A 26577-nucleotide genomic window follows, 5' to 3' on the forward strand; every position below is an offset into this window, starting at 1 on the left:
TATTCTTGGGGAAAAGGCAGTAGAATAGGACTGAAAGCAATGATTTGAATGGTAGAGCAGACTCGCTGGGCTGATGGGACAAAGGGCCTGTTTCCGTACTGTATTCTGTCCTACTTCCAAAGCTCATCAGTAATGAAAGTATTGGAATTCTCTGAAGCCTTTGGCAGTTTTAAAAGCTTTTTGTTTAAATGCAAGAAGAGCAGAAGCATTCCTCTGAGAATTCTCTAGCCTGTCCACAATTGACTCCCATACCTTCCACTCTCATAGGCCTAACTATCCTCACCCATCAAGACCCACTCTTGGTGATTAACTGTGTGCCACCTGGGGAAATCACAGGGTGCTCATTGGGTGCTCACAGATGACTGTTGAAAATATCCGTGGGTCCTCCTGTTGTCGCCTTCTGAACATCGGAGAGGCTGGACACTGGGAGATCCCTTTCTCTGATGCGGACAGAGTGAAGATGCTCAGTGAAGGGATCTCCCAGTGACCAACCTTTTCAATTCTGTGCCCCACTCCCACACTGACATCACTGTTCATGGCCTCGTACTGTCAAACAAAGACCACCCATAAATTGAAGGAGCAACACCTAATTTTCTTGGCACTCTCCAGCCAGATGGCATCGATATTGATTTCTCCAGTTTCTGGTACCCTGCACCCACTCTTTCGTCTCTTCTCCATCCCTCTCCTTTTCTATAGCTCTCCACCCCTTTCTGAGTAATCCCCCTCCTCCTGTTTGCTGGTATTACCTCCTGCCTGTGGGACTGTGCTTCTCGCTCCACGCCCCACCCCCACTACTTTGTTTGGGCACTTGTCCACATTTTGCCCGTACTTTGATGAAGGCCAAAAGCCCAAAACTTTGGTTATGTATCTTTCTCTTTGCTCTATAAAGTACATTGTTTGACCTGCTGAGTTTCTCCATCATTGTGTTTTTACTGTTAAAAGAGATCTCAGGTTTGTGTGGAGGCATCATTCTGCTCTGTGCCCAAATGCTAAATATGAACCTCTCCTCCATCCAATGAGTTTATAAAGTCACCACATCTGTATGTTTGTATAGAGCATGCTGGCTGCATTCCTGTGAGGAAATATCTTTCAGTTATTGCAGTCGATTGGTGAGACTGTTAGTAAATCTTCCCTGGGACATATAATGGATTTATTCTGGACTTCATGAGTTATGTAAACCTATAAAATCGCAGATGGCAAAATTGATAAAGGTAATGCACAATTAGCCTTTGGAACATTGCTGAATTTATCTCATCTCTATTAGCTCGATGTACAAACATCAATACTAGAAAAAAATTCCAGCAGACAAAGATTAAGACAAGAATTCTGAATGTTTAATTATCTTGATTTAACCAATGTATAGTCAGGAGAATACGAATCTGTCCTCATCGAGGGCTCAGTTATGGAGAGGGTCAAGAGCTTCAAATTCCTGGGTGTCAACATCTCTGAGGATCTGTCTTGGAGCTTCCATGTTGATGCAATCACAAAGAAGGCTCACCAGTGGATCTACTTTGTGAGGTGTTTGAGGCGATTCGATATGCCACCGAAGATGGTCAAAAACTTCTACAGTTGTGCTATGGAGAGCATTCTGGCCAGTTGCGTTATTGACTGGTACATAGGTGCCATTGCTCAGGACAAGAAAAAAACTCCAGAGGGTTGATAATTAGGCCTGCGACATCACGGGCACCAGACTTCACTCTATCAAAGATATCCACAAGAGGCAGTGACATTAGAAAGTAGCCTTTATCCTCAAGACCACACCCCACCCAGCCCATGCCCTCTTCACTCTGCTAACATCAGGATAAAAGTACAGGAGCCTAAAGACGAGCACTCAACAGCACAAGGACAGATTCTTCCCCTCTGCCATCAGACTCCTGAATAATCAATGAACCAAAGGCACTGCCTCACTTTAACTTATTGTGCACTATTTTAAATTTTGCAAGATGGTTTCTATGAATATTTGCACTGTGATGTAATTAATCACATGACTTGTTCATGACCAATAAATTTTGATTCTGCATCTATTTTAGCTACTTCCATGGGAATGTATTGTGAATTTCATTTCCTACTTCCTTCTGGTTTAAAGAGCATTGCTAGAGAAGCAACACCTCATATTCCATCTGGGCACCCTCCAACTGCATCGTAATAACATTGATCTCTCAGCTTTCTGTTAGGACCCCCATCTTTCCATCTGTTTTCTATGTTCTCTCTCTCTGTCTCTCTTCCCTTTTCCCTCCATCTCCTTTCCCCCAGCTCTTTTTCCTCAGATCTTCAAGCAACCCCCGTCAGTCAATTCTCACCTCTTCTCTCTCCTGTGTCCCATCTATATCCAATTAACATCTCTCTGTTGGACTCCTCCACCTGCCCATTCCAGCCTTTTAATTCAGGCACCTGCCTGCTTTTTACTCATACCTGAAACATCAGTTATACAACTTTACCTCCTATGGACACTGCAGGACCTGCTGAGTTCCTTCAGCATTTCTATGCTTTTAGTATTATCACAGCATCTGCAGACTTTTGTGCATCACTCCCCAAGATCTCCAACAAGCTGTTAGTCATCGAGCAGTGAGGAGGAGCAGGAAAACAGCCCTTCTTTTGATATTTTGATCTGTTTGCTGATACAACAGTTGCAATCGTGCCTGACTCACAGTCTCCAGGGAAACCAGTGCAAGCTGCTGAGGAGATGAAAGTTTTGCAAACCTTCCTGGTTTTATTTGGCCCCATCGATCATTCTGTTGGCCCATTCTGTGGATTTCTGCTTCAAGGAGCATATCCAGTTTATCAAAGGTAGTGTTAAAAAGACAGTTGTGTTCCTCTTGTACTTAATGGTCAATTTGTGTAATGGCTAAAGGTGTAGGATTTACAACAGCATAAAATCCAAAAAGACCTTCAATGTCCCAAATAAACTGAGGTAATTTAGGAATAAGGAAATGCTGATTGAGAAACTGAATGAGGCAGCTGCAGAATATTATAATGGAAATAATGCATTTCAGTGTTAGGTTGGAGGCATTCAAGATGCTGAATTTGTTCACTAGAGGTGTTCCTCGACAGAAGACCATCTGTTTCTACCTCTGAAACTGTGCCTTTTTCACCACTGCCTCAGATAATCTGCTGCTGAATACTTCAGGGCTGACAACATCAATTAGGTTTGACTCCACTCTCATCTCCTCCATCCATTAACAGCCACCCCCAAACACTTCCAACCCCACTGTTATGAGCCCAGAGAACCCCAAAACCCAGCAGCAATAGATATTCACCAAGGCAAATAGTTAAACAAAAGTTGCTTTTAACGATCTTTAAACATGAAATTAGAATCAAACTTTTACTTATCTCTATTGACTTACTTAAACTAACTTAACCTTCTTCTAATTCTAAGCGCACGTGTATGTAATGTGTTTGTAAGTTTAGAAAAGTTCTTTGGTTCACAGCCAATCTCACTTCTTCCAAGTTCACTAGTTGAAAGCAATTCTTAGACTGTGCACAGAACTTAACATTTATAAAGTTCATCAGGCTTTGGTGCTTGAAAGATATATAGTTACCGCTCAAGAAGGTTCTTGTCAGTTTTCAGGGAGAGATTTGTTGTTCCTTTTTAATCAGTCTCTCCAGTGCCTTGCTGACGAGACTTGCCCCATCAGGGTTCTCCAGATGATAACCTCTTTCTTTCAGGTCATCACAGAGTTCCTTTCTGTTTCTCTTATTCCAAGTGAAACATTAGACAGCCAGTCCTCTCCTCTTGCATGAACCATAAGGGCTTTTACAAGGCCGTCTTACAAATGGGCTTTCCATAAGCTTGCCAGCTTGTCCTGTTCCAGCCCCAGCTTCTGTTGCTGGCTGTAAAACTGTACAAGAGACCTCTCTCTTTCTCTCTCTCTCTCTCTCTCTCTCTCTCTCTCTCTCTGACTCTTTGAGAGAAAGCCTGTTTGACTCTCTCTGCTTGCAAAACCACAAGACCCTCTCAAAACAGCAAGTTCTCTTCAAGACAGCAGCGGCTTGGACATGCTCTTTTATCTGTTGCCTTTCGTAAACAACAATCGATTAGTGAAGTCTCTTGAGCACTCTCCAAAGCTCTTGCAAAAGCTGTGGAGCTGATATGTCCATCATGGGGCAGAGCTCCAGTATTTTAAATAAGATCTGTTTTAAAGTGTTTGTATGTAACCTACTCAAACAAACCTTTCCCAATTTATCTCCCCAAAACATATCTATATATATATCTCTCTCTATACTCACCTTCTGAGTCCTAATGCACACCAGTTCCATTTCCATTTTCACCCCTGTGCTCATTAACTCATCACTGCTTCTAGTCCTATATTGCTTTAATTTTAAAGTTCATGTGCTTGAGTTCCAGTCACGTGTTGTCTTCCTGAAGCTTCATTGAGTCCTGTAATTCTATCTGAGTACCCATTGCTCTGATTTTCCCCTTTGTGAGTTATTGATTCCTTCGATTTTCTAGTCGTGCCTCTTTCCAAATTCATAGTAAGCTCCACCAAACAAGGCACTTCTTCTATTTGGAGGCACAGAACTGTAGCTGCTGGGATCCAGTGCAAATAAAAAAAACTGCTGGATGAATTCAGCTCATCGAGCAGCGGCTGTGTGGAAAAGGAATTGTTGACGTAACTGCCACCTCCCCCTTTTCTGCATGTCAACATGAACCCATTAATTCCCACAGTTGCATGGCATGGACAACACCTCTTCCCATCCTCTCTCTTGTAATGGTGCTATCCAATTATTCCCTCTGCTCCTCAGATGATCCTCATCCTGTGCTGAGTTTCTTCAGCAGTTTGGTTTTCACTTCAATCAATTCGTCATTTTCGCCAAAATTCTGGTCGTTATCGAGTACATATACTCTGAGTTCTCAATCTCTGACAAAATCAATGTCCATACTGAAACAAGATGGATGCATTTCATTTGAAGGTTCTTCCCAAACTGACCATGAAGACAACAACTCATTGTGAGATAATGTCTCATAAATTACATTGTTTTATTTACATTTATTTTTTTATGCAGAGGGTGGTGGATGTATGGAACAAGCTACCAGAAGAGGTGGGTGAAGCAAGTACTATTGCCCATGTTTAAAAAATATTTGGACAGATACATGGATAGGGCAGATATGGAGGGATATAGACCAAACGCAGGCAGGTGGGGTATTATGGCCACCGGAGGCAAGTTGGGCTGAAAGGTCTGTTTCCACATCGCATGAACCTACAACTCTATATTTATTCCTCTTTATTGAAAATAAAAGTAAATATAAGCCAATTTATTATCTTTGCAATTTTACTAAGTTAGTAGAATCACATTTTTTCCCTTTTCTGTGATTTTTGCAGTTCAACCAGTATAACTTACATTGAATTGAAAATTCATTTGGAATTGTTGGAGTCTCATCCATCTCTGGACTCAATTATGTTTTCTCATTCTAATTCTCATAAGAGCCACCACAAGTTGGAATCTTCAGGAACAACTGTGAGATTTATTTCAGGAACATTTTTGAATGTTTACAGTCTTCTTTACCATTCGCCAAAGTATTGCATGAGGTTCAGGTGAACTCTTCTCAATATCTCACTGTCTTCTCATCTCCAATCTTCAGGAAACCCCAGGACACAAACTGCATAATATATATTAAACTTTTCTTTTTTTCATTTGAGTCTTGTGTTTCAGTTAACTTTCCTCTGACCTTTCTTCCAAATTGGCCTGAAGGAGACTCATACAGCACGGTAACAGGCCCTTTCTGCCCTCGAGCCCTTGCTGCCCACATATGCCTAATTGACCTACAACCCAGTACGCTCTGAAGGGTGGGAGGAAACTGGAGAAGATCCACGTAGACACGGGGAGAACATACAAACTCTTTACAAACAGTGCTGCATTCAAACCCTGATCTCTGCTGCTGTAACAACATTGTTCTAATCACAATGCTAAACGTGCTGGGTATATTGATATAGCTGGTAGAATGGCCACTGCAATATCCTCTTAAAGACATATAAGGACCTCAAGCTTGTCCTTAAAACAATCAATCGCTGCAAGAATGTAGAGAGGTATAGTGATAGTTAAGAGCGGAAATGTAGCAATTGATAAACAGTCTGCTCAGTCCATATGACCTTTGCAGAGGTGTGACACTAATGAATTAGTCAAATTAAAGAGATATTTTGTTTTGATAGGATATTGACAAAGGGAGAGGAGTCTTAACTCTCGTTGATCAAAAGATAAAATATGCACGTATAATGGGTAACCTTTGAATTGGATGATATAGGTCTCGTATCCTCAAGTACAATACAATAATCACCATGTGACTTTCAATCATGCTCTAATTTTGCATTTGGGTGGTTTTCTTATTTGGGCTTGAATTGATTAGTGAACAAATGAACTTAGGTTTTGATGGATGACTGCAGGGTGGTTGAACTCCTGCAGCAGAAGTGTTTCTGCTTCTCCATTTGAATCTGGACGGTAAGCAAATGTGAAATAGTGTTTCATTCCACTGCTCTTCACGCTGCACCAATCTACATTGAAAGGCTTAATTCATGCAATTTCCACAAGTAAACTGTGGTTTCTTTTCTCATGTGTTTTCTGCACACTTCCTGTGATATCTGAACATTTTCTGACAGCGTGGGTGCAGAGAGGCTGAGATCCCGATTGCAGAAATAGTATTGGAGTCTCTGCAATGTCTTGTCCATCAAAAAGTTTTATCATGTTGAACTCTTCCAGCCAGGAGTGAAATGATTTTTCAGGGGTCAGGTCCCTCCATTCAACAGGTGGATTCCAGATTAGCAGTGCATCACCTCGTACAAGTCCATTAACAGCAGGAATGAAACTTACTGAGTATGGGGGTGTGTGTTTTTGAACATGTGCCTGAGGGAGTGGGGAGAAGACAGTCTGACGGAAGTAGTGTGTGTCCTTTTATATTTTGCCAAGACAGTGGGAGGTGAAGATCATTGCTGGAGTGAAGGTTGGTTTTGCGTGATGGCGTTATACCTAAGACTGTGTGGCTTGGTACAATAACAACAGTTAGCTGATAATATCGCCATAGTGGGCTGAATTAAAGGAGGCGATGAATCAGCCTCAGGAGGGAGATCGAAAACTTGGCTGAATGGTGTTTTAAAACCTCCCTCAATGTCATCAAGACCAAGGAATTAATTGTGAACTTTAGGAAAGGGAAACGAGAGGTATATGATCAAGTAATCATTGGGGGATCAGAGTAGCAGAGGGACAGCAACTTTAAATTCCTGGATGTCACTATCTCAAAGGACCCGTCCTGGACCCCTCATGTTAATGCCATGGCAAAGAAAGCACAACAGCGCTTCTACTTCCCCAGGAGTCTGTGGCGGTTCGGTGTGTCATCAGAAACCTTGGCAAAATTCTTCAGATGTGTGGTGAAAAGTGTGCTGAGAGGCTGCATCACGGATTGGTGTGGGGGCACTGATACTGCTGAGTGGAAAACCCTGCAAAAAATAGTGGACACAGCCCAGTACTTCACAGACAAAACTCTCCCCCGTCATCAGGACTATCTCCACGGAACATTGCCATTACAGAGCAGCAACAATTATCAAGGATCCACACCACCCAGGACACATTCTGTTTGCACTGCTGCCATCAGTCGGGAGGCACTGGTACCACCAGATGCAACAATAATTGCAACCACTTTGCTATCAGACTCTCGAGCAATAGACAGTCAAAGACTCATGGAAGAACTCATTATTTCTTGTTATTCATGACTGTATATTTTTACCTACATTTGCAGTCAGTTTGTTTGCAGTTCCTGATGAGTACAGTTTATAGTTACCAGTATAGAAATGACTAAGCCTGGCCTGCAGGAAAAGGAATCTCAGGGTTGTATGTGATGTCATGTATGTTCTCTGACAATAAATCTGAACTTTGTACTTTGAGTTGCATTCATGACTCTTTGCATTTTTTATATTGATTAGTAATTAGTTATTAGGAGTATACCCAAAATGGTATAAATAAGGAGGTAGTGAAATGGATTCAGCAATGGTTGGATGGGAGATGTCAGAGAGTAGTGGTAGAAAATTGTTTGTCCAATTGGAGGCCGGTGACTAGTGGAGTTCCTCAGGGATCGGCCCTGGGTCCACTATTTGTTATATATATTAACGATCTGGAAGTAGGGATGGAGAATTGGTTAAGCAAGTTTGCGGATGATACAAAGATTGGTGGTGTTGTGGACAGTGAGGAAGATTACAGTAGATTAAAAGGTGATTTAGGAAGGCTGGAGGTGTGGGCTGAGAAATGGCTGATGGAATTTAATACAGATAAGTGTGAGGTGTTACATTTTGGAAAGGCAAATCTAAATGGTAGGTTATTGAGATGTGCAGAGCAACAAAGGGATTTAGGAGTTGTGGTAAATAGTACCCTCAAGGCTGATACTCACGTAGATGGTGTGGTGAAGAAGGCATTTGGAATGTTGGCCTTCATAAATCGGAGTATTGAATTCAAGAGTAGGGAGGTTATGATGAAATTGTACAAGGCATTGGTGAGGCCAAATTTGGAGTACTGTGTACAGTTTTGGTCACCAAATTATAGGAAAGATATAAACAAAATAGAGAGAGTGCAGAGAAGGTTCACGAGAATGTTGACAGGATTTCAGGGTCTGAGTTACAGGGATAGGTTGTGCAGACTGGGGCTTTTTTTCTCTGGAGCGTAGAAGATTGAGAGGGGACTTGATAGAGGTGTTTAAGATTTTAAAAGGGACAGACAGAATAAATGTGGATAGGCTTTTTCAATTAAGAGTGGGGGGAGATTCAAACTAGAGGGCATGGTTTAAGATTGAAGGGGGAAAATTATAAGGGGAACATGAGGGGAAATTTCTTTATGCAAAGGGTGGTAGGGATGTGGAATGAGCTTCCGGCAGACGTGATCGAGGCGGGATCATTGGTTACATTTAAGGAAAGACTGGATCGTTACATGGATAGGAGAGGACTGGAGGGGTATGGACCAGGTGCTGGTCAGTGGGACTAGGAGGGTGGGAATTTGTTAATGCATGGACTAGTAGGGCCGAACTGGCCTGTTCTAAGTGGTTATATGGTTATATGGTTATAAACCCAATTAAAATTAACATTATAATGGTTTTAGTGGAATAAGCGATTTATGTTTTGCCTGACTGAGAGATCTGAATTGAAGTGTCATATTTAAAATGATTTGAAAGAAGGCATCCATCCCACCAAGCCCATGCCAACTACAGAAAACTTGCAATTGTTTAAAGTTTGTATCATAGTGGAAAATTATAACTGTGGCATAACAGTTTGATCATTGAGGCAGTGTTGCAGCGGTTAGTTCTACTGTTTCACAGCTCCTGGAACCCAGATTTGATCAAAGTTCAAAATTCAAATTTATTGTCAGAGTACATGCATAAGGTGCTGTTAATAACTCCAAAAGTTATCTGGCTGATGGGCTTTTATTACCATAAACAGAAGATATGTCTCACGTTGCTGACCCAAGACCTGAGCTTGTTCTGGGGGGAGGGGCTATGGCATTGCTGCCTTTATTAGGGGAATCAAGGAGGAGGAGCCAAGGGCAGGCCAGCCATACACATAACAAACAGTATTAACAGTGGTTCCACCACAATACAACCCTGAGATGCTTTCTTCTGTGGGCCAGGCAAAATTTCTACTCATCAGTAACTATAAACTTTACACAAGATTAAAGATACACATACAGAAGAAAGAAATCTGAACGAGGAAATAAATATAAACAAACTGACTGCAGAGCAGAAAAAAATGAATACAAGTAAACCTCGCTTTATGAAAATTCACTTATACGAAGAAACCCATATTCGATTTTACAAATAAATTATAATGGGTTTCTAATGGGTTTTTGTTTTTTACGAAAATTGCCTCCAAATGTAGTCAATGGGCCTTCGCTTTACGAATTATCGGTTTATGAACAGTTTCTCAGGAATGCTCTACCTTTGTTAAGTGGGGTATACCTGTATACTGTAACAAATAATGTGTAAACTAAGTCCTTAAATGAGTCTCTGATTGAATCTGTTGTTGAGGAGTCTGATGGTGGAGGGGTAGCAGCTGTTCCTGAATCTGGTGGTATGAGCCTAGTGGCACCTAGACCTCTTTCCTGATGGCAGCAGCGAGATTGCCTGGGTGGTGTGTGGATCCTTGTATTTGCTGCTGCTCTCGAATGCAACGTTCCATATGGATTTTGTCAATGGTGTGGAGAGTTTTGCCTGTGATGTACTGGGCTGTGTCTTGATCTCAACTGTTGCTTATGTGTGATGTGTGCTTTCTCCTTATGACTATCTGGGTATTTGATAACTGTTCCAATTTCTGCTGTCATCCCAAATATTTTCAGGACATTAATTGGCTACTTTAAAGTATCATTTGGTATGGGTAAGTGGCAAAATAATCAAAGGGAATGGAAAAGAGAATAAATTGCAGGCATGTAGGGAATAAAAATGGAGGGTGACGTGAGTTGAATGGGGTTGGGTCAGAATAATGGCACCGCTTGTAGAGATTCTGCTACAATCTCCAGTGACCCAAATTCAATCCTAATCTCTGGAGAAGACTGACTGGAGTTTGTATGATCTCCATTTCTCTGCCCAAGAGTCTTCCGTGTGCTCTAGATTCCTAGCACTTTGAAAGATGGGCAAATGAATGATCTATTCCTCTTTGTTATGAGAGTCAAACCATTGTTACTGCTCTTGTACAGAGGGACAAGGTCAAAGACAATGATACCCCAATGTTACCATATGAAGCTCAAAGGGGAAGGAAGATAGGCTTGCATTTATATTGTGCCAGCATCATTTGCAAAGTGCTTAGGAAACAGTACAGATAATTTGCACACAGCAAATTCCCACAAATTCCATTGTGTTAATGAACACATGTGCACATTCTCCTGATCAGCAAGCCACCTAAGCTCTTTCATGAAGGTCGAGAATGTAGTTTTCCTTTGGGACACCTGTGTGGTGTTCTTCTGGTTGGCTGGTTCCACCTCCAGGCTGTCATGAGACTTGTGATACCTTTTCCGTGTGCTGTCAATAGATAGGGCTGGAGTCAATGGACATCAAAATTATCGCAATAGTTCACTGGCAAAGCTGATTCAAAGATCATTCAAAGGTTTATGTAGGTTGGCACAACATCATGGGCCAAAGGGCCTGTACTGTGCTGTACATTCTATGACATCCTTTTGACAAAAGATATTTATGATGTGATTCCCTTGACCAATAAAAATGCGATATTTTTATACGGAAATAATTCACAATATTGAATGGTTGCAAATGTCTGCCACAATCGTTTAAAAAGACTTGCACAATGAAAAAATGAAAATAATTTTAAAAGTTAACATTTAGTTTTTATATTAAAGTATAGATAAGAGAACATGCCTCCATTTAAAACTTTAAAATCAGTGGTGTTCTTGGGCCACTAGTGAACTGGAGTAGATATACCAGCTTTTAGGTTGAAAAATCTGCCAAACTGTATGATTATATAAAAGGTCAATGGAGCTCTTGTTATGTGTTTTTAAAGAAAGTCTTGTAAGATTTTACAGAATCTTCTCAGTAAAACAGAAAAAGCAATGCAACGTGAGAATGGAAGTATTATCTGGACATCATTACCAAAACTCAGCTTGATTTGTGCCCGCCACCACCTTCCCAGCCACAACCCTTCCCTCCGAAAGGATTTATTAGTGCAGTTCATACTTCAAGATCTGGACTATATTTCATAAATCTTTGTTGGATCACTTTTTTAAAATTTCTGATATTTTGCATTCCACAATTGTTGGAACGTAGTTGAGGAGGGAAGAAATAGGACATATATGGGTTAAAAAATGATTCTGGTTGCAGTGTTAAGTCAAGTCCACCTCAGTCAATCCAACTATTTCATACCTTTTCCAACAGTTTAATAATTTGTGGTCTAGAAAGACATTATATTGTAGATAGAAATTTATTTCTACCTCACCCTATACCTTGTGCTTTCATTTCAAATTTAATTTGTAATTCTCTGTGATGTGGTCATACAAATTCCTTCCAATAATATTAACGTTCACATGGTAGCAGCTAATCAAGGTAAATTAACCTGTATGTCCTGTGTGATGATTCACTGTTGAATTCCCAGGCGCTAAAACAAAATCAATGGTTCTGTTGTGGAGAGAGTGGAGAACACAAAGTTCCTTGCTGTGCATATAAGGGATGCCCTATCCTGGAACCACAACTCCTCCTCATTAATCAGGAAGGCACAGCAGTTCTTACAGTTCCTGAGGAGGTCAAGGTTACCGGCCCCCCTCTTAACAACATTTTACTGGAGCACAGTTGAGAGTGTCTTGTCAGGCTGCCTCATTGTGCTGCAAAACAAAAGATTGTGGTGGCGCACACAATTGCAGCGGTGAACCGGCTCAGCTTGTCACACGTGGTCAGTGGAGCAGGCGCGGCAAAGATGGCGCCGTGGCTCCTTCTCTTCTGGTACAGACCAGAGGTACGCGTATGCACTTATGTCAGCGTGATACGAGCTCCGGTACGTGAGGGGTGGGCTCCAGACAGCCTTAAAGACTGCAGCACGAACTTCAAAGAAAATTAGTTGTGCTTAACGAGCTCACAGCCTGCTACCTCAGTTCTTTTCACTGCGCTCGCACACAACCCACTACGAGATTATCAAATGGCCAAGAAGATTATTAGGGTCTCCCTTTCCTCTATTGACGACACATTTACTGGGAGTGTTGCTTAAACAGAGATCAAAGAATTATTGAGGATCCCTACCATCTAGCATACAGTATCTTTGACCATCAAGATGGAGGTATAGGAGCATCAGAATCATGACTGACAGGCTGGGAAATAGCTTCTTTCTGCAGGCTGTGAGACTGATGAACAATATCCTGCAACCGAGTAAATCATCCCAAAATATTTATTAAATTTTAAAATTGTCTCTCTATGGATATATGTATAAATGTAACGATTACCATATCTTCTGTGCATTGTGTGGGTACGTGTGGAAAAATGCTGTTTCGTTGTGTTATATATGTTATATATGAAGAGCTGGCTCTGAATGGGCAACTAAAGCGGCATCATCTGCAAAGAGTAGTTCACGGACAAGTTTCTCTTGTGTCTTGGTGTGAGCTTGCAGGCGCCTCAGATTGAAGAGACTGCCATCCGTGCGGTACCGGATGTAAACAGCGTCTTCATTGTTGGGGTCTTTCATGGCTTGGTTCAGCATCATGCTGAAGAAGATTGAAAAGAGGGTTGGTGCGAGAACACAGCCTTGCTTCACGCCATTGTTAATGGAGAAGGGTTCAGAGAGCTCATTGCTGTATCTGACCCGACCTTGTTGGTTTTCATGCAGTTGGATAATCATGTTGAGGAACTTTGGGGGACATCCGATGCGCTCTAGTATTTGCCAAAGCCCTTTCCTGCTCACGGTGTCGAAGGCTTTGGTGAGGTCAACAAAGGTGATGTAGAGTCCTTTGTTTTGTTCTCTGCACTTTTCTTGGAGCTGTCTGAGGGCAAAGACCATGTCAGTGGTTCCTCTGTTTGCGCGAAAGCCGCACTGTGATTCTGGGAGAATATTCTCAGCGACACTAGGTATTATTCTATTTAGTAGAATCCTAGCGAAGATTTTGCCTGCAATGGAGAGCAACGTGATTCCCCTGTAGTTTGAGCAGTCTGATTTCTCGCCTTTGTTTTTGTACAGGGTGATGATGGTGGCATCACGAAGATCCTGAGGCAGTTTACCTTGGTCCCAACAAAGCTTGAAAAACTCATGCAGTTTGGCATGCAGAGTTTTGCCGCCAGCCTTCCAGACTTCTGGGGGGATTCCATCCATACCTGCTGCTTTGCCACTTTTCAGTTGTTCGATTGCCTTATATGTCTCATCCAGGGTGGGAACCTCATCCAGCTCTAGCCTTAGGGGCTGTTGAGGGAGCTGGAGCAGGGCGGAATCTTGGACTGAGCGGTTGGTACTGAAAAGAGATTGGAAGTGTTTTGACCATCGGTTGAGGATGGAGATCTTGTCGCTGAGGAGGACTTTGCCGTCTGAGCTGCGCAGCGGGCTTTGGACTTGGGGTGAGGGGCCGTACACAGCCTTTAGAGCCTCGTAGAAACCCCTGAAGTCGCCAATGTCCGCGCTGAGCTGTGTTCGTTTGGCGAGGCTAGTCCACCACTCATTTTGGATCTCCCGGAGTTTGCGCTGAAGATGGCTGCATGCGCGACGGAAGGCTTGTTTCTTCTCTGGACAGGACGGCTTTGTAAGGTGAGCCTGGTGGGCAGCTCGCTTCTTTGCCAGCAGCTCCTGGATTTCCGCTCCATCCTCAACATCCATTGGAGCGCTCACACCCCTAACGTCGAGGTACTCGAGATGGCAGAGGTCGACAGCATCGAGTCCACGCTGCTGAAGATCCAGCTGCGCTGGATGGGTCACGTCTCCAGAATGGAGGACCATCGCCTTCCCAAGATCGTATTATATGGCGAGCTCTCCACTGGCCACCGTGACAGAGGTGCACCAAAGAAAAGGTACAAGGACTGCCTAAAGAAATCTCTTGGTGCCTGCCACATTGACCACCGCCAGTGGGCTGATAACGCCTCAAACCGTGCATCTTGGCGCCTCACAGTTTGGCAGGCATCAGCCTCCTTTGAAGAAGACCGCAGAGCCCACCTCACTGACAAAAGGCAAAGGAGGAAAAACCCAACACCCAACCCCAACCAACCAATTTTCCCTTGCAACCGCTGCAATCGTGTCTGCCTGTCCCGCATCGGACTGGTCAGCCACAAACGAGCCTGCAGCTGACGTGGACTTTTTTACCCCCTCCATAAATCTTCGTCCGCGAAGCCAAGCCAAAGAAAGATATGTTATATATATGTTATACACTTTTAGGTTGAAAAATCTGCCAAACTGTATGATTATATAAAAGGTCAATGGAGCTCTTGTTATGTGTTTTTAAAGAAAGTCTTGTAAGATTTTACAGAATCTTCTCAGTAAAACAGAAAAAGCAATGCAATGTGAGAATGGAAAGTATTATCTGGACATCATTACCAAAACTCAGCTTGATTTGTGCCCGCCACCACCTTCCCAGCCACAAGAGAAGGAGCCATGGCGCCATCTCTTTTGTGGATTGAGTGAATTAAAGATCCACAACAGATCTTTTTGAAACATTAAAGGTTCTTCAGGGTCAAGACAGAGTAGATGTCTAGATATTTCCATCAATGAGAGGGGACATTGTTAAATGATTAGAGGACGGTCATTTAAAACAGACCCTAACCCTAATGTGTTCCAGATAAAACTCTGGAATTCTCTTCCTCAAAGGATTGCAGAGGTTGGATCGTTAAGTGATATTAAAGAGCAAATGGATAATTTTAGAAAGATTAAAAAATAGAGGGCTTTGGAGAATTGATACAGAAGAGATGCTTGGGGCCAATGAGCCCAGAATCACATCGAATGACTCAACTGACTTGAGGCGTTGATGAACTAACTCTTCCTATTTTCTCATGTGATCAAAAACAACTTCACTTGGGAGCTGCTCATGAATCTGAAAGAAAACAGTGAAGTAAATAATCGACTTTCACTTGACTTCAGATCTGTCGAGAGTAAACAACGACCAGTCACTTGATTCTCCCAAGATCCAGAAACAACCTTCTGTCGCAGAAACTGGAGATGATGGAATCGGACCAACAAATTGCTGGAGGAACATGGTGGATCAGGCAGCATCTGTGGAGAGTCAACATTTCGAAGCCCTTCAGCTAATTTAAACATCTGATTTCACTTCCGATCATTCTTCTCTTCCGACCGTGCCATTTTTTCCAAGGTGCGGCCTGCTGCAAAGGATGATTTAGATCTCCCCACTCTCTGCTTTTTCCATCAGCCTTGCCAAACAAATCTTTGCAACAATCGGCGCAAGTCTCAGTCATGAAAAAAAACGGGAAAAGATTATTAAATTGCACCTTTTGTGATTTTCTGTTGACATATCCCAACCAAGCAACTGTGACATACGTATTTTCACGAGCAAGCAATTTAGATTTGACTTGATGCTCTACCAGTTGTGGAAGGAAAAAAATAGACCAGAATTATAGTAAAATGAGGCACTGACTGATCTCACCTCAGGAAATTTACAAAGTGGGTGGAGCTCTAATGGAGCATTATCACAGCCCACTTGCTGCTATTGGCTAATGATATGTGCCACCGAAATGGACACACACCATTGGGAAGCATTGTTCACACAGCTGCTTTACTAAAAGCAGTGGCATGAAATTAAAGACACCACCTGCACCATTTAAAATAAAGGTCTATCCACATGGAAAATTAATAGGTGCAAAAGAAATTATACAAACAATGGTTTTGGAGTGAAATTATCATTAATAATGTTGTTGTTCAACCTAACATATAAAGTTGAATAAGTAGCATGGAGCATTGAGATATGACTTTGGAACAACAGTGTGTGCTTCTGTTCGATCAGCACAAATATATTTAGAACATTTCTTACTTCACTGTTTCCTCAGGCAAGTGACCCCTGCTTCATCTCATTCCTCTCACTCTGAGACCTTCCTGTGCCAACTCCTTGACTGCGTCAGTCACAGAACACCAAATGGAATGTATCAAACAATGCTGCGGAAATAACAGTACACCACACCCCCTCTGCTCCATGTTCCTTGCATGATTATTCTCCATGGTCCACCTTGCTCAGCTAAGGCCTATGCTAATCTTGACAGTAATTAAATCAAAATGTTCATGTTGGGGAATGACAGGTCTTCATCTGAATGCTCTAATGTCTGAAAAGGCAATAACTTTTACGATTGTTTGTCACCAAGTCCCTAGTATAGTAAGAAGTGTTCTTCTACAAGTAGACTAACAGGTTATCTCCAACATACAGGCCTGTAATGAGTATCGTTGCAGTGTATAGGAGAGCAATGAAAAGAAAGATCAATTAGCACCAAGCAAGAGGTTAAAATGACTTATTGTGACATTTGGGACATTTAAGGCAAAGAAAAATCATTAAGGACCCAGCTGTCCATGGCTAATTGACCCATTGAGTATTTCCAGCAGGCTCATGGTTTGCTCAAGATTCCAGCATCTGCAGGTCTTGTTTCTCTATTCGACTCCACTGTAAATTCTCAAAGTGTCCCTACTTTAAATCAGTTTTCTTCAAAGGCGTTTCCGTTTCTGTGAAGCCCTCTTGCACTGCTTGCCTCCTGTGCTTTCAATTACCCCTGGATCAATGGCTATACTTTCACCAAGACTGATAACTACAGCCACATTTCTCGACCTGCATACACTGCTGCCTTGTTCCACATGGTTTCCATTTCCAATTCCAGGCCTTCCCATTTGGCCGCAACCAGGATCTCAAGTCCCATCTCATCAAGACCATCCGTAAATTGGAGGATATTTCATCTGGGCACTCTCCAGTTGGATGGCATTGACATCGACTTTTCCAGTTTCTGCTAACCTGCTCTCGCTTACCCACTTCCCTTCCTCCTGTCTTCTTTCCCTCAGCTCTCTACCTCCTTCCCTCTCCATTCACCTGGCCATCCCTCCTCACCTCACTTAGTGCTGTGCCCTCCTTCCCTTTTCCACCTCTTTCCTCCTGCCTTTGCTACCAAGCTCCCTACGTTTCTCCCCTTACCTTTTTATTCGTACATCTGCCACCATTTTTGAATACGTTTGTTATGTACTTTTATCTTTGCTCTATAAAAGACACTGTTTGACCTGCTGAGTTTCCCCGGCATTTTGTGTTTTTACTTTATCTCAAGTATCTGTGTTCTGCACATACTTGTGAACATCTCCAGCAGCTCAAGATTCCAGCATCTGCCATTTTAGTGTTTTTCAACATCTTTTATTATTTTCAATTTAAAATTTCTCTGAGCAACAGCAACTTGCAGGGAATCTTTCGACGTTACCAACACTGGGCCACCAAAAGGAATCTTCCTTTGTCAGGAAGGCACACTTCCTACAAAGGTTGAGGAGGTTGAAGAAGGCAAGACTGCTATTTCACAACTTTTTTTACAGAAGTGCAATTGAGAGCGTCCTGTCTGACAGCATCATTACGTGCGACAGTAGCTGCCAAGCATCAGACCGGAAGACAATCCAGAGGATCATCCAAACGGCTGAGAGGTTCACTGGGTTCTCTCTTTCCTCAATTGAGGACATTTGCCAGAAGTGTTGCTAAACTGGTGCTGAAAGAATTATTGAGGACCATTTCCATCCAGCAGACAGTATCTTTGACCCACTACCATTAAGAAGGAAGCACAAAAGCATCAAAGTCAAGTCTGCCATGCTGGGAAATTGCTTGTGAGATTGATGAACAATATCCTGTGAAAGAGTAAATCAGCTCAAAATATTTAGAGATATTTATTTTAAATTATATCTTTATGTATAAATGCTATTATTATAGTGTGTGTGTTGGTGTGTGCATGCGCACGTGTGTGTGTGTGTGTGTGTGTGTGTGTGTGTGTGTGTGTGTGTGTGTGTGTGTGTGTGTGTGTGTGTGTGTGTGTGTGTGTGTGTGTGTGTGTGTGTGTGTGTGCAGTGTGATCCAGAGAAACTCCCTTTCGTCTGCTTGGATATAATGTAATAATAATAATAAACTTGAACTTGAACACTTTCCAGCAAATATACACGGTTTAATCCCATCCATATCCCTTTATTTATTCCCCTTCCCTTGTAACTAATTCTATTGCCCTTTAGTTCACAGGAGTCCATGTAGGGATTTAAATTTGAATACTTTTGAAGGGATATTCGAAACAGAAGCAAATTATAGGCATGGGTGTGTTCATGCACATCCAAATGTGCTTGATTATTGTTGGGGCATTATGTGTGCACCTGCTCCCCTCCCACCCTTTTCCTCTGCTGTCTGCTGAGAAATTAGTAATGGCCTTTCAATGTTCAGTCATTCAGCAACTCCCAGTTCCAAGGAATTTTTTTTTTACTCTTATGTTCATTGCATTCTGTTTGCCTTCCTTTAATTTTAACTTAATGTTAAAAGTTATAAAGCCACCCAAACTTAAAATTAAATATAATTTGGTCATTAAAAAGAATGTGAAAAATGAGGCATGGGGAATAATTTACCCAAATAATAAAGTCATAGGCATGGATTTAGATTTATTATCAAAGTACATACATGACATCACATATAACCCTGAGATTCTTTTACCTGTGGGTGAGGGAGAATTACCACTTATTGGTAGTGCAAAAAAAACTGTCCACATGTAAACAAATAAAGAAATATAAACAATCCAAAAAGGAAAAATAATCAATGAAGTGAACAAATAAGAGTCCTTAAATGAGTTCCTGATTGAGTTTGTCGTTGAGGAGTCTGATGGTGCAGCTGTTCCTGAACCTGGTGGTGCGAGTCTCGTGGCACCTACACCTCTCTCCTGATGGCAGCAGCAAGAACAGAGCATGTGCTGGGTGGTGCGGATCCTTGATGATTGCTGTTGCTCTCTGACGCCAGCGCTCCCTGTAGATGTTCTTGATAGTGGGGAGGGTTTTTCTTGTGATGTCCTTGGCTGTGCCCGCTACCTTTTGCAGGGCTTTACACTCGGGTGCATTGGGGTCCCTATACCAGACCATGATGCAGCCAGTCAGCACAATTTCCCCCACATATCTATAGAAATATGCCAGGGTTTCCAATGTCACACAAAACTTCCTCAAACTCATGGGGAAGTAAAGATGCTGATGTGTTTTCTTCAGAATGCCATTGTGTATTAGGTCCAGGAAAGATCCTCCAAGATAGTGACTCCCAAGAACTTAAATTTTCTCACCCTCTTCATTTCTGATTCCCCCAATGATCATTGGATCGTACACCTCTGCTTTTCCCTTCCCAAAGTCAATAATCAGCTCCTTGGTTTTGGTGACGTTGAGTGCAAGGTTGTTGTTGGTGCATCATTCAGCCAAGTTTTCAATCTCCACCCTGTTTGCTGACTCATCGCCTATTTTTATACAATATGAAGAGGTGCATTGAGTCAGAAAAACAGAATGTAAAACGGCTGTTCAGCCCAACTTAACTGTGACAACAAAAGTTTACCATCTGAGCTGGACTTAATTGCCAGCTTTTGGCTGACATGGTTCCAAACCTTTCCATATATAACCATATAACCATATAACCACTTACAGCACAGAACAGGCCAGTTCGGCCCTACTAGTCCATGCCGTAACAAATCCCCACCCTCCTAGTCCCACTGACCAGCACCCGTCCATACCCCTCCAGTCCTCTCCTGTCCATGTAACTATCTAGTCTTTCCTTTCCAAGTACCCCACCACTATAGCTTCTTCTGACATCTCATTCTATATACCCATTACCCTCTGTGTGGAAAAAATTATCCATTCAAGTCCCTTTTAAATCTTTCCCCTCTCACCCTAAACCTAAGCCACCTCATTTTCAACTCCCAGTCTTGCGAAAAAGAACGTGACCATTCATGTGTGGTGCGCTGTTGATCAGAAGCAAACACACAAAACCAAAAGACTGTACAACAGGCTTTATTTGACGTTAAACTCCACAGAGCTAGCTGTAACATTGTTCTGCTGTAAGATCTGAAGTGACTTTGAAGGGCCAGCTCAGGTTTATATCCCAGAGGGTGAATGACACCCGACTGGGTGGGGCTTGGTCCATTCAGGTCGGCTGAATGACAGCCAGCCAGATGTTGTCTTGTTCCCATGCTCTTCTCCAGGTACAGAGGTTGCCTCCTGCAGTAGGCCAGTGGTGGACCACCACATCATGTTGTTCATGATTTTATAAATCTCTTTAAGGTAAGACCTTAGCCTTCACCTCACCAAGAATAATATTCCCATTCTACCCAGCTTCCCTTTGTAATTTAAGCACTCCAATTCCTGTAACAGCCTTGTGAAAGTTTTCTTAGTTAAACAGGAAAATGAGTAGATCACTGGGGTCACAGGCAATACACAAATGTATTGGATAAACTCAGCAAGTCACACAGCATCCATAGGAAGTAAAGGGTAACCAATGTTTCAGGCTTAGGCCTTGATGAAGGACTCCTGACGTGGCTTCATCAACATCTTGTGCAGCTGTAACATGATGCAACATGTATGCAGGCCTACTAAGTCTATACCAATTATCTGTGGTGGAGCACGGTACTGCAGGCATGTTCAGGTAGGACCTCACTGGTCTGGGCAGGCTTGTCCACCTTCTGCACCTGTAGCCCCTCCCCATAAGATGACCTAAAAAAGACAAGACCCATAGTCTCCTTTCTCATACCTGCCTTGGATGTGAGCCAACAGCTCTTCTGGTCAGTAAAGCCTTTGACTGCAAGTGGCCATTGATCACACTACAATATCATTCACCCATTTACACCATTCCTACATTAATCTCATTTCATTCACCTGTCATTCCTTCAAATCCATCCGTGTTCAACCATTCAGTTACCCACCAGGGGCAATTTGGAATGGCCAACTGACTTATCAACCTTCAAAGACAGGTGACAATTTTTTCCAGACCCAAAGTGTAAACCGAAAGCATAAACATTTCTGAGGGCCTTCACACAAACATATTCCCACACATTATCTGTTTCCTGGAGAATACAAATTACATTTATCTTGCTGCTTTTGGGAAAGGCAGGTTCAGTTCAGATAAACAAGTCAACAAACTGGAAACAGATTTTAAAAAAATAAACCCAGAGAAGAAACAGTTAAAATTAAAATGTCTGATTAAACCTCAACTCAGCAAACATATGCTGGCATATGTAGAATACAATTGTTATTAAACAGTGCACAATTGGTAATAGTTCGTGCTATTCTGAACATAGACTTGTTATTTATGTCTTATTGTGTGACATTCTTAAATATGCAGTGAATCCTTCCATGCATTGGTTCAGTAGTTTCTTTTCACATTATTATTTTGTGATATTCCTTGTGCTCTCACTAATACTATCTCCAATACATTTTAAATTTGCTCAGATTTATTCCATGTCGAGCGCTGTTTAAATCTTACAGCTGGCCATTGACTCCTGATCAACTAATGCAGTTGCTTGGAATTCTTTTGCAAGGTCATGGCGAATCTGGTCAATGATCTGAAAGATGCTACCATGAACTCAGAGCAAAGCTATGTCCCTATGTATCATAGACTGCATTTCTTCTGTATCCTGGAATTACAAGAGGCTTTGAGACTAATACAGAGACAGTTATTGATTTTGTTTCTTAATATTTTGAAAGTTAGAGTAGCAATTGCCCATCGTTATTGAATGAAGATCTACCGGGACCAATGCCTGAAGAGGGTGCACAAAATCAGTGAACCGGTGCGGACTCGAAAGGCCAACATGGCTTGTTTCTGCTCCGTAAATGGTTCTATGGTTATAAAGAACGATTTTTATCATGAAGTTTTTCGCAATTGTTTGATTTTTCCATATCAACACATGCAAGCCTCAAACCTGCCACTGGAAAATATTTTTGGAGCACATGTTAAAAATCCACAAAATCCTTTCAGATATGCTACATTTCCATCACCTAAATGGGCAGAAGTTTGGGATCCCAATCATTTGGGCGACACACAGGACTGCATGAGAAATAGGATCCTGGTCAAAGAGGAATTTGAGTGGCAGGGTCAGGAACCTATCAGTGGATCATTCTATCCAATACTTCCTTGCCAAGTTAAATGTAGTTTGCTCATACTGCAATAAATTGCCTTTGTGTATCTTATTTCTTTATAGGCTTATGAGATGTAAGTTCACTAAATGATCTGGCAGTCTGTTGGGTATCATTTAAACTTTCTTGTGAAGATGTAAATAACAAGTGTAAGACTTGTGAATTGCAGGGACTGGAGTGCAAATTCCTCCAAGGCAAAATTCAATTCTTGTTTCCTTACTTTTAATTTCAATTTCTTTATGATAAAACTCCTGCAACGTGCCTGGAGACATTTTCCAGTGTCGAAAGTGCAGCAAAAATCCAAGTTTTTGATGCAATTACTTCCCATGCCAATTCAATCCAACTTAACTTTGAACTTTTGAAGAATAAAACAAGGGTTGAGTGGGACTAGAAAAACTTCTTCTAGTTGATTCAAAAATTCCTCTCTGATTTTACCTCTGGTGTGATATTGAAAGTTGGCACCAAAAAAATCGAATTACATGTCACTTGGGTTTTGCCATTGTTCTGTATCGTGTTTATTCAGTCTGAATGCATTATTATATTTTTTAAATGTTGTCTTTTAGGAAAAAGGTTTTCTTCAGAATAAAATCAGTTGGGTGTCAACTGGTGATCTTTTTAATCACCGCATCTTTAATTCTTGATTGTGAATCATGAACATAACAATGAGTTTGAAATCGAGAATAAATCATCCTGTCCTTCACACTGTGTCATCCGTGGAGCTATCACTCCTGTTAATATTGGCATGTTAATGTAGCAGATTTTTTTTACTGATTTTATGCTGGATTTCAGCAAAAGTCTCCCAGGGGAACAGATTTGTATTGATATTTCAAAGCATTAGACATCATTAGCTCTATCTGCCAATAGCTATCTGAAGAAGGATGCTCACAGAATGCGAGTGACATTTCTGCAGGCTGTCAAAAATATTTTTGCTTTGGGCAAGGAAATAAAGCGGCCTTCCTGTATCAGAATTTGTCTTTCACTCTCTCGTGTTGGAAAGCTCAACCAACCTTTTTAATCCACTTACTAATTCGAGGTGAGCTATTAATGAAAGCAATTAGCATTGTTTTGGCTCCTGCGAACTATGGGTAGACTATATATTGAGAACGTTAATAGTGTATAAATGTTTTTACATCCACCTGAGTGATGCCAAAGCCTTGTGAGCTCTTTTGTTTCTCATGTTATTAATTCGCTTGCAAATCAAGGAGGGAAGGACAAATTCAATATGTTTTAAATGGTTGTTGGAGATGTATGAATCCTCTAGCTGATACACTAGCAAGGAGTATTGTGAGGAGTGTTGGGTCCATCAATTAAAAAAAAATATGCTGACATTGGAGAGGATTCAGAGGAGGTTTCCAAGGATGATTCTGGGAATGAAAAGATTATCACGAGAAGCGTTTGACCACTCTTGGCCTGTACTCGTTGGAATTTAGGAGACATTTAAACTTCACAAGTCTTACACTTCTCATTTTCATCTTCACAAAAAAGTTTAAATGTTGAAAGGCATGGACAGAGTAGATGTAGAAAGGTTCTTTCCCATGATGGGAGAGTCCAGGACAAGAGGGCACAACTTCAGGATTGAAGGGTGTCCATTTAGAACAGAGGAATTTCTTTACCCAGAGGGTGGTAAATCTGTGAAATTTATTGCCACAGGCAGATGTGGAGGCCAAGTCATTGGATGCACTTAAAGCAGAGATTGATAGATTCATCAAATATTATGAGGAGAAGACCAGGCAGAGGGTTTGAATGGGAAAACAGACTAGCTCTTGGTGGGGCAGACTCGATGGGCTGAATAGCCTATTTCTGCTCCTTTGTTTTATGAACTTCATATTCACTTCTAACTTTAAATTACCAAGCAACATGACCTGGAAAAGGAAACAAAAAAAAACAGAAAATTCAGATGGATTTGATAAAAGAGGTCATTGATTTCCAACCCTTTTTAAAATCCATTGATGGAACTTGGCATCTGTGACAGGACCAGCATTTACTGCCCATCCTCAATTGCCTGGGAGAAGACAGGGCTGAGTTGCCTCCTTGTTGCAACCTAGAGGTGGCCTGACTTTTTCAGCTTTCCTAGCATTTTCTCTTCATAGAAAATTGTGATTGTGGAGGGCAATGTGCTAGAACTTTATGATCTCCGGCAAGGGCTCATTTGAAGTCTTTTGGAGCATCAGGGGAAATATGAAGATCTTATGAAGGGTAAGCAGAGATTTAACAAGATATTGCCAAGGCTCGGGGACCAGTTATGAGGAGAGATTGGGAATGTCAGGATTGTTCTCCTTGGAAAAGAAAAAAATGCCAACAAATCTCCTAATACATATCTTTAGAGTGATGTTAGGTTCCGAGAGATAAGAGGGAGAAAAATTATTGCCACATTTGCCTGGATAATGGTAATGGATTTAAAATTCTTAGCAAAAGATCAGGAAGGGAGATAATTTATTTTATCTGAATCTGAAACCCTAAACCTGAAAAGTTGTTTCCTTAAATGATTATAAAAGGGAGTTGGACTTAAAGAAGATGAATTTATAAACTGCAGAGAATTGTGAATGTAGCTCAAAACATCACCCAAACCCACTCCCCTCCACTAACTCCATCTACACTTCCCACATCCCACTTCCTAATCCCATCCTGGCCACGTTTTCTTCTCCACCCTCCTCCCTTTGGGAAGAAGATTGACAAATGTGAAATCAGGCACCACCACACCGAAAGACAGGTTTTTCCCCATTGCTGTTGGACTCCTGAATTAACCACGTGAGTTGCCCGGGCCCCATTCTAAATAATATGTACTGTGTTTTCTTTGCTGTTGTTATGTGAGGGTTGTAAAAACACAGAAATGCTCGAGGAACTCAGCAGGTCTTGCAGCGTCAATAGGAGGGAGAGAGATGGTTTAGGACCTGATTCTTCTTCAAGGAATGTATCTTTACCTCCTATGGAGACTGCGAGATCTGCTGTGTTCTTCCAGCATTTCTGGGTTTTTAACTACAGTCACAGAATCTGCAGACTTTTGTGTTTCATTCCTTTAGGTATGAATTGACCTGTGAGATAGCACATAGAACAAGCTTTTCCCTGTACCTCAATACACTTGAAAATAAATTTAAATTTGAAATTGATTTACATCAAGAACATTAAGGAGGCGTACAGAACTAACTCATTCAAAGAGTCACTGTAAAGGTTAAAATGTTGTGTTTTTCACTCTTTTTGTGCCCGTCTCTTTAAGAGAACTATTGTTTGTAGTGTTACCATAGTGACTATGATGTCATATGTTGTAATATCCACCCAGACTAACGATGAGCTCATTATTCAACCAGACACGAGAAATGTTTCTTTAAAGTTTTCTGTGTATATCTTTAAATGTTTAGCTTTATATACGTTTTATATATCTATCAAACAGTAAATACTTTGTTATTCATCATTTTGAAAGTTTGAATGTGAAGCTATGCAAAATGTTTATCCATTTTATCAATGAATTAAAGCTACATAAAGTAGCAGCCACAGAATTGGATTTAAAGAGAACAAAATTTAAAGAGAACGAAATTCAGAATATCGTAGCTCACGCTTTTGGAAGATGATACTTTGAAATTAGGATATAGTAGAATAAAGAAAGTGTCGTCTATTGTCACGGGTGAATGGATTGGATCTTTTTGTTGTTAGTTTCCTTAAGTTCAAGTCCAAGATTATTGTCACCAGGGGTGCAGGAGCTCACCAAAAATGGCAACAAGAAGGTCTTGTGAGATCTGCCCTTGGTGACCACCATATTGTATTTGGCATTGTATAATTGAGAGTGTTGAATAATTTAATAATATGAAAAAGTGTTGCATGGTGGCATTCACTAATTATCATAAAGCATCATTATCAACAAATAAAGAAATAGACGGCAATCATGTATTTTACCAATTTAAAACTAACTCCCAGCCCTCACGGCCCCGGCTTAGCCTGCCCCAGCCCCCTCCCCGGTCTCCTGGCCATCATGGCCCCGGCTTAGCCTGCCCCAGCCCCCTCCCCGCTCTTCCAGTCCTCACGGTCCCGGCTTAGCCTGCCCCAGCCCCCTCCTCGCTCTTCCAGC

The 26577-nt window shown here is 41.6% G+C and overlaps 1 protein-coding gene and 1 long non-coding RNA gene across 3 annotated transcripts in view; one reads left to right on the forward strand and one right to left on the reverse strand.

Moving 5' to 3' along the window:
- LOC138745045 (chromodomain Y-like protein 2) overlaps window positions 1–26577 on the forward strand; it is a 317440-nt gene that overhangs the window by 51260 nt on the left and 239603 nt on the right. The gene's annotated exons all lie outside the window — the stretch shown is intronic.
- On the reverse strand, window positions 1313–2545 carry LOC138744035 (uncharacterized). Its single transcript, XR_011345218.1, has 2 exons — window positions 2439–2545; window positions 1313–1698 (listed from the first exon to the last, which is right to left on the reverse strand). It is a non-coding gene; the product is annotated as an uncharacterized lncRNA (long non-coding RNA).

Source organism: Narcine bancroftii, chromosome 10, assembly GCF_036971445.1.
Source record: "Narcine bancroftii isolate sNarBan1 chromosome 10, sNarBan1.hap1, whole genome shotgun sequence".
NCBI lineage: Eukaryota > Metazoa > Chordata > Chondrichthyes > Torpediniformes > Narcinidae > Narcine > Narcine bancroftii.